Source organism: Mobula hypostoma, chromosome 15 (assembly GCF_963921235.1).
Source record: "Mobula hypostoma chromosome 15, sMobHyp1.1, whole genome shotgun sequence".
Lineage (NCBI taxonomy): Eukaryota > Metazoa > Chordata > Chondrichthyes > Myliobatiformes > Myliobatidae > Mobula > Mobula hypostoma.
The window spans coordinates 20393886-20406598 of record NC_086111.1 but is presented as its reverse complement, the minus strand read 5'-3'; the positions used below and the strand labels follow the sequence as shown (position 1 = coordinate 20406598).

Below are 12713 nucleotides of genomic sequence, written 5' to 3'. Positions count from 1 at the left end.
TTATCTTCTCATACAGTTTGGCTGTGGTGGGGTCCTCGGTCCTGTGGAAGACAAATCCTGTGCTGAATGGGAAATCCACGAAGCTTTCTGTCCTGGACAAGTAGGAGTGCAAGAAGCACTGTCATCAGCACAGTAGCATAATGGCGAGCGTAATGCTTTTACGGCACCAACAGCCTAGCTTCAATTCCCGCTGCTGTCTGTAAGAAGTTTGTACAATCCTTCCGCGACCGTATTGGGTTTCCTCATGGTGCACCAGTTTCCTCCCACATTCCAAAGATGTCCGGGTTGGTACAGTAATTGGTGTACTGGGCTGAAAGGACCTGTAACAATGCTGTCTCTCTAAATAAAGAATAAATATGATGTTTGCGGTACTGAGAATAACACACACGAGAGACGGAGAGGTGTGGAACAAAAATGTGCTGTCATTTACCCAGAATTCCCTCTCACATTACGTTCAGTGCGTTATACACTGGGAAGCTTGATTGCAACCCGTAGGGGTCAAAATGTACATGAATATATAACATATCCTTCCCCCTCATTTTAGCAGTTTCTACCCTTTCCCATACACAGCCCAGCACCTGAAATATTAACGTTCAATGGAGTAATCATCAAATTCAACCAACAACAAAAAACATTTTTTTCTAAACTAGTGGAAGAGAGCAGACTGCCTCTATTCCCAGACATAACCCTGGGGATTAATCTGCCGAGGTGCTGAGGGTTAGTCACTAATCTAGAGATTCAATCGTCTGGAGGCCGCCTGTTTCTGTGAGCGTACTGGTGACCTGGGGATTACGCCAAAGTCATTTTATCTCTCGATGGTGTTATGTTTAGATCTTGGTTTGGGTACTGCGTTGCCGGTATGGGGCACTTCAGAAAGCACAGCTGATGGGGGACAAATGGCCTTGTTGATTAGGGACTGGTGTGAGATGATTCTGACTGCCAAGCAGGTCACCTAGAATATCTGGGAAGGGAGGCCTCAATACGGGAGGGGTGGGGGGGTGGGGTTGTTGGCAGTAGAATTTCAGGGGGATTTTATCTCAAAGACAAGGTTCCATTTGCCTTCATACTGTTAACTAGCTTATTGAAAACATTCATATCTGTGTCTTTATTTTTAGTATGTGTTTAGGACCAGATGACTCAGTTAGAGTCTGTTCCAGATGTTCCACCATGAACAGGAAGACAGGCTCCCTCTCAAATTCCATTTCGAGACCTTTCAGTTCTGCCTACACCTCTTCCACAGAAAAAACCACCCCAGTCTGTGAACTCTCCTTTAGGGTCTCCGTGTTGGCAGTGAGAATGGACAGCAGTCGTTTCACATCCATATTTGCTTTTCACTGTGTTCTAAATATTCAACCTTTTTTATTAATCTCCTTGTTATCTTCTCATGATGGAATGGGAGCAAAGTAGTTTCTGAGCTGTGAAACGGGAGCTGGGATCCTCTGCTCCCGACCAGCAAGTCTTTCAGGCTCTTCATGTGGAGTAGACTGCAGGCTACTGGAGGAACTACCTGATCTACTTAACTTACTTGAAAACCATTGACTGAACTGGCTGGGTGACACTGATCCTTCACCAAACATCTCCTCAATCATTGACGCTAGTCCAGGTAAACTTTTTTCCATGTTGAAGAACTCATTGAAGTCAAAGACTCCCAAAGAGGATTCAGGCGAAACTGCTTACTGGGGAGTTTCTTAGAGTCATAGAAAACAGCAGCACAGAAATGGGCCCTACAGCCCATCTAGTTCATGCCAAACCATTTAAACAGCCTACACCCATCGATCTGCACCTGGACCATAGGCCTCCATACCCCTCCCATCTTGGTCAGCTTCTAATGCAGAAACAGTAGGTATCTCTGCTTGGGCAGCACCATGGAATTCAACAGCTTCTTTAAGGTTTTCTGGTCACATCTTCCATTTCTTTGCCCATCTTGAATTCTCCAATAGCACTTTATCAACAAAGCCTATCAGCTCTATTGTTTCTGATTGACTAGTGGGGCCAGCAGAAATCCAGAGAGTTTCCTCTTCACTCGAGTAATCACATTACATCTACTCACAAACTCTCTCCAAAAGCACTTCTCCTTGTAGTCTCGTTCCCTTCCTTCTCTATCATCTCTGCCATGTAAGTCCTTGTCTCTGCCATCCTTATCAAAGGTTCTTGATGTTATTATGCACCCGCTTCTAATTCTCCACTGGAAACCCAACTCATGAATATTTTCATTCACTATTTTCCAATGGGCTTCCAGCCCATCGAATATTGGAGGTTGGTCACATGACAGTCACCACCAAAGTTTTGGCACTGAGGACTGGGTAAAACATTGAGATCTTCTTCCTTTATTCTCTCTCATGGATCTGCAATTCTTAGTTTGAGAACTGCTCTCTCCAAATCTGAAGCATAGTCCTTCTTGGTGCCATCCGGTGATGAACTCCTGCCAGGACTGGGATGCGAGGATGCACGCCACATTTCAGCGTCCCAGATGCCTTCACTGCCATGCTTTCCTAGAAGACTTACTGGTCTCTGCTTTGCATATGGGTACTGTTTGATTTCCAGCAGCTTTTCCATATGGTTTCTTCATGCCACATATTTTTATTAAATCATTTAATTGATCTTTTACTTTAATCAATACTTTTTTTTATGCATGCCACACTGAGGCACGGCAACCGCCTCCACCACTCCGCTAAGAACCCAGGCTTAAACGTGATTCCTTTCATACCGCCCATTCTCCATTGAATCGTTCTACGTGTTTCTTCAATGCCTTTAGTGCCAGATGAGTCCGAGGTGCTCCAGCCATGAGCAGCACAGAAGCACTGGATAACTACCTTTAACTATGTACAGTAGAAGTTTCTTTCTCCGTCCGTTAATCTCCACTGTCACGTGTACCACTCTCCTCACTGGAACAACCTCACCAGTGTAAGTCTCTGAAGTCGACCTTGCCCCTTTGGGGTGAGAGGCTGCAATTCCTCCTGTCTCTGATATCAGCAGTACTGCAGTACCCATGTCCACCTACATCCTCACTGTGGCCATATCCAACCACGGAGTCACACGACAGCTGCCTTTGTGTCCTGAAACAAATAAAATATCAAAGCTTCTTCAAGTACAGAGTCCATCTTCAGTATGCTCCATCTTGTTCACATGGTTCTTTTTGTTTTTCCAAAAGTCTTTTTATTTATTACAGTGTCTTTGGTTGACAGCGTCTTATAACTTTTACAGATGCATTCAATATGTCCCTTTATGCCTCAGCTTCAGCAATCTAAATACTTATCCCAGCATTCTCTTGCTCAATGCCTAGTTCTGCTACAACAGTAACACTGATTTGCCAATAATTTTCATATTTCTTCAAGTCAGTAGAAATTTGACGACCTTGGGAAGATGCGCTTAATAGCTGTGCTTCTTCAGCTACCATCTCCATGGATGTACTAATCTCAATTGCCTTCTGTAATGTTAGTCTGTCTTCTGTAACTAAACATTACTGAATTGCCTCACTACTCAGATCGCATATCTCATGTCATTCAGCAACTGCCCAAAATCACAGTGATCAGACAATTGCTTCAGCATCACCACAAACTGTGAAATAGATTCTCCTTCCTCTTGATTCCTTTTATGAAATCTAAATCTCTCAGTAATAATCAAAGGTTTAGGTCAATAGTGATCCTTTACGATTTTATCTAGGTCCTCATTGGGCTTATTGCACGTTGCACTAGACTGCATAATAAATTAAACGTTTTTGCATCCATCATAGTCAGAAAAGTTGAAACATAAATATCATCTAAAATTTGATTTCCCAGTGCAAAATATTGAAATCTTTTAGTATATGGGCTCTGTCATTTTGTCATACAGCCCCATACTTCCAAAGCCAAGATGACCACAGGGAGAATGTGCAAACTCTATTCAGAGACTTCAACTTTGCTATATTCACTGGGGCGATGACAGTGTGAAAGGTATGGACAAAATAACATTCTGAAAATGCACTCAGGAGGTTGTTTACCCAATACTTATCAAGCAGGGGTCCGGGTGGGGTGTGTATCAGATATTTTAATGGGATGAACCTGGACATGTGCAGGATGAGGCATCAGAGTTTTAAGAGTTACACAGCAAAGAAATACAACCTTCAGCCCAACTTCTCAATACTGAATAAGCTAGTCCAATTGCCTGCTCTTGTCCATATCCCTCAGGTATGGGCTGCACAATGGTGCAATAGTCAGCACATCGCTTCACAGCAATCAGCGATCAGGGTTCAATTCCTGCCACTGTCTGTAAGGAGTTTGTACATTCTCCCCAAGACTGCATGGTTCTCATTCCGGTGCACCGGTTTCCTCCCGTATTCCAGAAGTGCACAGTTACGGGTAGTGAGCTGTGGGCGTTCTATTTTGGCGCTGGAAGCATGGGGACATTTGCAGGCTGCCCAGCACAGTCCTTGTTGATTTGCTTTGATATTAATGCATTTCACTGTATGTTTTAATGTTTTGATGTACATGTGATAAAACTAATCTTCCTTTCTTATCGGTCTAAAAATCTTTTAAACGATATGACTTTAGCTGCCTCTATCACTTCTTCTAGTGGCTTGTTCCATCTCCATAACATCCTGTGGTGCTGAGCTGCAGGCCTCATTGAGGTCACACTCAGACCGTTTTGATTGTGTTTTTTTAAAGTTTGTGGTTCATAAGAATGGTTTGGAGGACAGAGAGGGGAGTTAGGGTCAGGTTAGGGTTTAGGGACAGGGCTGTGGGCGAATTAGAGGACAGGTTGGAGCCTAAGCCTGCGCTCCAGTAGCGAGGACATGGTCGAATGTTGAGCCCGCAGATCAACAAGGTCACTCGGGATCCTGTCATCAGCGAGTCCTGGGTCAATACCGAAGATCAAAGCCCAAAGGTTGATTAGAAGTCTGATCAGATTGAAGACCTAATGTCAATCAGAAGTCTGTATTGAAGCCCAAAGGTCAATCGGAGATCTGGATCAAAGTTCAGAGATCGAACAGAAGTCCAGATGAAAGCCAAACGATTGATCTGAGGTCCAGAAGGCGAGGCCCGTTGGCCAGAGCCCCAAGTCGGTGAATCTCTGCGATTCTGTCGTGGAGCTCAGGGCCCAGTGTCTGCAGATTCATGAGTCTCCTGGAAGGTGGAGGCCAAAGAACATGGCCTGTCCGGGGGTGCATGCGAATGTGGAGAAACATGGCTTGTTTCACTGTTACTGCTCTGTCACTTGGTATGTTCTGTTTTGTTGTGTTCTGTGTTGTTCTTCCAAGCATGGTGGACATACTATGATTTGGTTAGATTTAACGTCATTATAGAAAGACACAAAGCAAGACTGGGAATAAAGTTCTGAACTGGGATAAGGCAAATTTATCTGGCAAAAGTGGATTGGAAGCAGCCAGTTAGAAGCTAATCTGAGTCAGCACAGGGAAGCAAATCAGTAAGTCAAAGTAAATTTACTATCGAAGTACCTGCAGTATATTTCACCATGTACAATCCTGAGATTTGTTTTCTTGCAGGCATTCGCAGGAAAATAAAGAAATACAATTGAATTTATGAAAACAATACATAAACAAAGACTGATAAATAACCAATGTGAAAAAGAAGGCTAATTGTGCACATAAAATAATAACGAATGCAGCAACTGCAGAGTCCATAGGTTCTGGAATCGGTTTGGTGCTCAGGTGAGTGAAGTTATCCACGCTGGTTCAAGAACCTGAGACTGTAGCGTAATAACTTTTCTGCAACCTGCTGGTATGGGACTTAAGGCTCATATACCTTCTGCCCGATGGTAGTAGTGAGAAAACAACGTGGCCTGGATGGTGGGAATCCTCAGTGATGGACTCTGCTTTCGTGTGGCAGTGCTCCCTGTAAATGTGATGGTCAGGCTTGGCCTGTTGCAGACTGGGTTGTATCCAGCACTGTTTCCATTCCTGGGCATTGGCTATGGACTTCAGGTAGCGAGGACTCTGGAACAAGGATGATACACTGTATATGTATGGATTATGAGGAAGAAGACTGTTACATTTGGGAAATAATAAATATTAGAGGAACATATTAAAGGGTCTGTCATGTTTAAAATGAATTAATCACTGGGTCTGGATAAAATCTGTAAGTAAAAGGCAAAAATAACGTAAGCTCAATCATTTTCCAAGTTTCCTTGGCTATGGGCATGGAAATGGAAGACTGGGAGATGGCTAGTGCAGTAATGTTTAAAAATGGGGAAAAGAAAATTCCAAATGCAAACTGAAAAACACTTACCCACACCTCCCCCACCCCCCACCCCATGGATTTGTTCCAGGAAGATCATCTCTGATTAACCAATGGAATATGTTAAAGGGGAGCAGGTAACAAGGAGCATCAATCAAGGTAGTGTATTTTATGTTTTGTGCATGGACTTTCGCTCAACAGACCCTCTTGACAAATAAATCAAGGAAGAACTTTGATGACTGCAGGGTTGTGAGCAACAGAGCTCCAAAGACCCTTGCTTTCTGTCACACGTTGTTAATGATTTGATACAAGAAGTTTGCTTATAAGACACCAGAGCAGAATTAAGCTATTCTGCCCATCAAGTGACTGATTTATTATCCTTCTCAACCCCATTCTATTGCCTTCTCCGTGTAACCATCAATGCCCTTATTAATCAAAAACCAATCAGCATTAGATATACCCAAAGATCTGGCTGCCGTAGTTGTCTGTGGCAATGAACTCTGTAAATTCACCATCCTCTGGCTAAAGCAATTCCTCCTCATCTCTGTTCTAAAGAGATATCCAATCAGGAGGGACGGACTACTGGATGTAAATACCACTGGACTGGACATACCCAGGATTCATCCCCGATGAAGGTGGCAGAGTTTGCCTTGAAACATCGGTTATCATCAATTTCTGTGCCCAGCTGGAAGCCCAAGAAGAGTGTATTTGTACTAGAGTTCTTTCCAAAAGTCTTATAACAATGAGATAGAAGCTGTCCTTCAGCCTGCTGGTACATGTTTTACAAGCTTTTGCATTTTTCCACCTGATGGAAAGTGGGAGAAGAGGGCACGTCCAGGTTGGGAGGGATCTCTGATGATGCTGGCTGATTTTTTGCGGCAGCTAGAAATGTAGACAGAGTCTGTGGAGGCATAAAAGCAGCAGATAAAATCCAGTGGAAGACAGATAGGAAGATGCATTTGAGAAGGTCAAACAAGGCAAATGAACACAGGCTAAGGATTCTAATAAATGCAGAGGAGTAGTGAGATCATAGAGTACACATCCACACATCTCTGACATCAGAAGAACAGCTTGCTCAGGAGCCGAAGAAGGATTTAAAAGATTAGCTTTATTTGTCACAGATACATTGAAACATACACTGAATTGAGTATTTTTCATTAACTCAAATCAACGAGGATTGTGTCAGAATCAGCCCACAAGAGACACCACGCTTCCGGTGGCAACACAGCCTGCCCACAGCTCACTGACCCTAACCCGTACGTCTTTGGAATGTGAGAGGGAACTGGAGCACCCGGAGGAAACCTGCGTGGTCGTGGGGAGAACGTGGAACTGGAGCACCCGGAGGAAACCTGCGTGGTCGTGGGGAGAACGTGCAAACTCCTGACTGACAGCGGCAGCTGTGAACTCCGATCTTACAGCTGACACTGTGAAGCATTGTGTTAACAGCTATGCTACCCTGCTGCCCCTGAGAACGTCTACAGGATTCACTGATGCTGCCCAACTTGCTGAGTACTTCTGCTGTTTTCTGCTTCCCTTTCTGACATCGATGTTGATACAACCTGGCAGGTGCTGAGACACATCATCAGCGATGTCGCCTGGAGTCATCGGGTGTTTCGACATCAGACACTCTTACCCAGGTGACCCAGCCAGAGTTGACCAGGCCCAGGCTTGTGTCCCAGCAGACTGATCTATGGGTTACACCTCTTGATCCATAGCCACCTGGAGGCTTGCTCAGCAGCCTCTGTGACAGTCCTGATGGCTCTTCTCTTTGCAGCCCTCCTAATGCTTAAGAGTAGATTCCGCAGAGCGAACAGCAACCAAAACCGCTACACCTCACCTGTATGGGCCCACAACCTACCTCCATCACCTGTCTCCGGCACTGCTCCACCTGCTCCTTGTCTTTGGCTTTCTTATGCTCAAAATGCCACTCAAACTGGTCTTCCCATGGAGCTGTCAGTTCTCCCACCTGCTTTGAGGTTTCTGACAGAATGACAATGCCAGGCCTCAGGGATGAAGATGCAATAAGATCAGGGATCTTTAATTGCTTGCCAAGATCGACGTTCAGTTGCCAGTCAGTCGCTGTGGCGAGCAAGCCTGCAGGTGATCTGGGCTGAGGCTATGGTTGGTCTCCAGCTTTGACAAAGGCTGTGGGCTTTCTGGGGTGGTGGAGGTTGCTAATGGCCGAGGAAATATTTTCAGCACCAGGTCATAGTGCCAGAGGTAGCAGCCTTCTCCCAGAGCTTTCGGGCAGCTGCTGAGGACATTTTCCAGGGTCCCTCTGCCAGGGTAAAGAGGACATAATGGTGCCTCACTTTTGCCCCAAGCAAAAATGTTCACTGGACTAGGCAAGACGTCTTACACAACCTGGATCATGAACTTGATGTGTTAGGATTCTGCCTGCCAGATGTTGGACCAGGAGATCTTCTGCTTCAACGCACCCTCCCCACCATGTCCAAGCTCCCTGCTGCCCCATTGCTACCATCCCGGTGGTACACAGTTTCTCAACAGTGCTTGCATCTCTTCCTGGACCAGTCTGTGTCTGTCCCTGCCCTGGGCCCTGTTGAAGTGGGTCGAAGAGAAGCTGTCCAGCCTAGCTGACTAGATCCCACTGTCCCTACCAGATCCCTGTGTCTCAGACGCGACTCAGCCATCTCCCCTACGTCCTTGGCCTTCCACCTCCTGCCCGTCCGGACACCAATGCCTGTTGGTGAGACTTTGGGGTCGCTGGAATCTCTGTACAGCAGCAATTCTCTTGTATGGGAAATCTCATTCAGACTGTTGAAAGGAAGATGCTGTTCATTCCTTTTTACATACAGAGCAATGATGCTCAGGCTACCTGGGAGGCCCAGCCATCTTTGAAGGTAGTCATTGAGCTCTCTTTCAAAAACATTGGTACCTCACATACCCGCATGGGCCAGAGGATCCAGGGGGAGGATGCCATGCTGGTAGATCCAAGCCTTGAACTTTCCAGGTAGGCCTGACTTTTCCAGACTGGTGAGCTAGACTTCTAACTCCTTGGTGGTCTTCAGGATGTCAGCTGCATCTGTTAGGCTGCAGTCAAAGATCTTCCCCAGGCTCTTGACTGGTTTCTCAGAGACAGATGTGATAGCAAAACCGTCTGAAATTTTGTTGACCGGCACTTTCTATTGGATTCACTTCCACTTCCCTTCCAAGAATACATGAAAGAAGTTCTCCACTGCGCTCCAGCAGGATATCTGCCTGTTCTTGTGGTGTTATTGAGGAGGAAGTGGTGAAGGAAGGCAATTGCAATGGTCGCTTTCATTTCCAGAGGACTAGAATATAAAAGCAAGCATGTTATGCTGAGGCTTTGTAACACATTGATCAGACAGCACTTGGGTTGTTGTGAGCAGGTTTGAGCCTATTTGCTGAGAAAGGATGTGTTGGAATTGGAGAGAGTCCAGAGGATGTTCAAAAAACCTATCTCAGGAATGAAAGAGTTAGGGTATAAGGAGCGTATTTTCGATCTTGGCCAGTACTTGCAGGAGTGTAGAAGAAAGAGGGGGTTTCTCATTGAAACCCCTATCGAATATTGAAAGGCCTAGATAGAGTAGATGTGGAGAGTGTTTCCTACAGTGAAGGAGTTCAAGACCAGAAGGCACAGCCTCAAGATAGAAGGATATCCCTTTAGAACAGAAATAAGGAGGAATTTCTTTAGCCAGAGGGTGGTGAGTCTGTGGAATTCATTACCACAGTATGCTGTGCAGGCCAATTTATTGGCTATATTTAAAGCAGGGGTTGATTTAAAAATATCGGCTCCTTCTCTCAATTCTTCCATCTCTACTGCATCTGTTCTCAAGATGAAGCTTTACATTCCAAAACAAAGTAGATGTCCTCCTTCTTCGAAGAAATAGGTTTCCCTTCCTCCACCATCAACGCTGCCCTCAACCACATCTCTTCCATTTTGTGCACGTCTGCCCTCACCCCATCTTCCCGCCACCCCACTAGGGATAGGGTTCCTCTTGTCCTCTCCTACCACCCCACCAGCCTCCACGTTCAGCATATAATTCTCCGTAACTTCTGCCACCTCCAACGTGATCCCAGCACCGAGCACATCTTTCCCTCTCCCCCCTCCCCTCCACCCCCACCACTTTTTGCTTTCTGTGAGTATCGCTCCCTACTCGACTCCCTGGTACGTTTATCCCTCCCCACTGATCCCCCTCCTAGCGCTTATCTTTGCAACAGAACAAGAGCTACACCCTCCCCGACACCTCCTCCCTCACAACCATTCAGGACCCCAAACAATCCTTCAAGGTGAGGCGACACTTCATCTGTGAGCCTGTTGGGGTCATCTAGTGTATCCGGTGCTCCCAGTGTGGCCTCCTGTATAATCGGTGAGACCCGATGTAGATTGGAAGGCCGCTTCACCAAGCACCTACACTCCGCCTGCTAGAAAAAAGCAGGATCTCCCGGTGGCCACCAATTTTAATCCAATTTCCTATTCTCATTCCGATACATTCGTCCACAGCCTCTTCCACTGTTGTGATGAGGCCACTCTCCAGCTGGAGAAGCCACAACTTATATTCCGTTTGGGTAGCCTCAAACCTGATGGCATGAACTTTGATTTCTTGAACTTCCAGTAATGGGGCCCCCCCTCCCTATTCCCCATCCCCTTTTCCTTCTTTCACCTCATCTCCGTGCCCATCATCTCTCTCTGGTGCTCATCCCCCTTTTTCTTTCTTCCATGGCCTTCTGTCCTCTCCTATTAGAAACCCTCTTCTCCAGCCCTGTATCTCTTTCACTAATCACTTCCCAGCTCTTTACTTCACCCCTTCCTCCCCCCCAGGTTCACCTGTCACCTTGTGTTTCTTCCTCCCCTCCCCCCACCTTCTAACTCACTCCTCATCTTTTTGTCTCCACTCCTGCTGAAGGGTCTCATCTTGAAATACCAGCTGATCTCCTCCCCATAGATGCTGCCTGGCCTGCTGAGTTCCTCCAGCATTTTGTAAACGTTGGCTGATATGTTCTTGAATAGCAATGGCATCGATGGTTACGGGTGAAGGCAGCAGAATGGGGTTGAGGAATAATAAGTCAACCATGACTAAATGGTGGAGCAGACACGATCGACTAAATAGCTTAATTCTGCTCTTATGTCTTTTGGTTTTATGGTTATTCATCCTCATTTCCTTCTCGTCTTCACACCCTATCTGTGAAATCCTATCTGATTAATTGATCGCCCTCCCCCCCACCCCACTTTTGCTGCTCTCTCACATAACTTGTTTTCTCCCCTCCCCCACTCATACCTGAAACATCATCTGGGATATTTACTGGACATAGAACATTTCAGCACTGAACAGGCCCTTGACCACACTGATACACTAGAGGCTGCAGGTGCTGGAATCTACGGGAGGAACTCAGCAGGCCGAGCAGCATGTGTAATGGAAAAAGAATTGGCGATGCTTCAGATCAAAACGTGGCATCAGATTTGTTCCTTCCCCCCACCCCCACCTCCATAGATGCAACCTAAGCACGGGCTGGAGGCAGCCTGCAAGAGTTGCCCCACATTCTGGTGCCAACATAGCTTACCCACAATGTTCAGCAGGACAACACAGAACACCACAAGCAAACCCCCTTCCTCCCTCCCATCCACCCCCCCCCAACACCCATGGAGAGTCCTCCAGCCCTAGAAGAGCCCATCGCCAGTGCCAAGTGGACTCATGGATTCACAGTCAATAAGCTTCGACTTCCTCCAGCGGACTCGCAGAATCAGGGCGCCCGCCATCGGGCATTAACTTCAGAACAACCTTTGGGCTTCGATCTTCAGTATCGATGATGGTGAATGAGGACCCAGAGCTCCAGACCCTGAACTTCAGACTCTCCAATGACCAGGAGCCTGACCACTAGGCCTCGAATTCCAGTCTCGGCCTCGTACCTCCTGCCCCAGAACCTGATGTAACTCACTGACCCGTGGTTGGCCATCGTCGCTTGTTCCCGCTGGTCTGTTGGCCTGACATCTGAAAGTGGATGTCCTTCATTTCACGACCATGTCACTCGCCATAGAGTATGGAACAAGGAGAACAGAGCAGAAGAGTAGACTCCAGCCTGTCCTCTAAGCCCCCCACATTCCTATTTTGAAACCTTAAAATGGCCCCTAACTCCACTCACTGTTCTTCAAACCATTCCTATGAATTAAAAAAAACTGGGTCTGAGCCAAAATCTTGACAGAGACTGTAGCTCAGCGCCATCTTGCATTTTCTGACTGTACAAGTGTCGGCAATTCTTGCTAAAACAAACCTTAGTTGGGCCATCATGGGAACACTGTGTGTAGTCCAGGTCAGAAAACTGCTATAAAATTGAGATATTACAGGGTACAAGGGTAGACAAGGATGTTTCCAGAGCTGGTGGAGGAGAGACTCACTCGATGGGATTGTTGCAATTTTCTTTGAAGAAAAGACAAAAGACCTGTCATTTAATTGAAGTGAACAATTATGAGAGGGCTAAACGGTGAATAATCTGGACCCATTTCCACTGGGGAGCTGTAAGCAAAACTCATGTTTAAGTCAGTTGGTGGAAGAACTAGAG

At 46.2% G+C, this 12713-nt stretch overlaps 1 pseudogene; it reads right to left on the bottom strand.

Moving 5' to 3' along the window:
- Positions 1-1032: 1032 nt before the first annotated feature.
- Positions 1033-12110, bottom strand: LOC134357167 (eukaryotic translation initiation factor 4E transporter-like; annotated as a pseudogene).
- Positions 12111-12713: the final 603 nt, after the last annotated feature.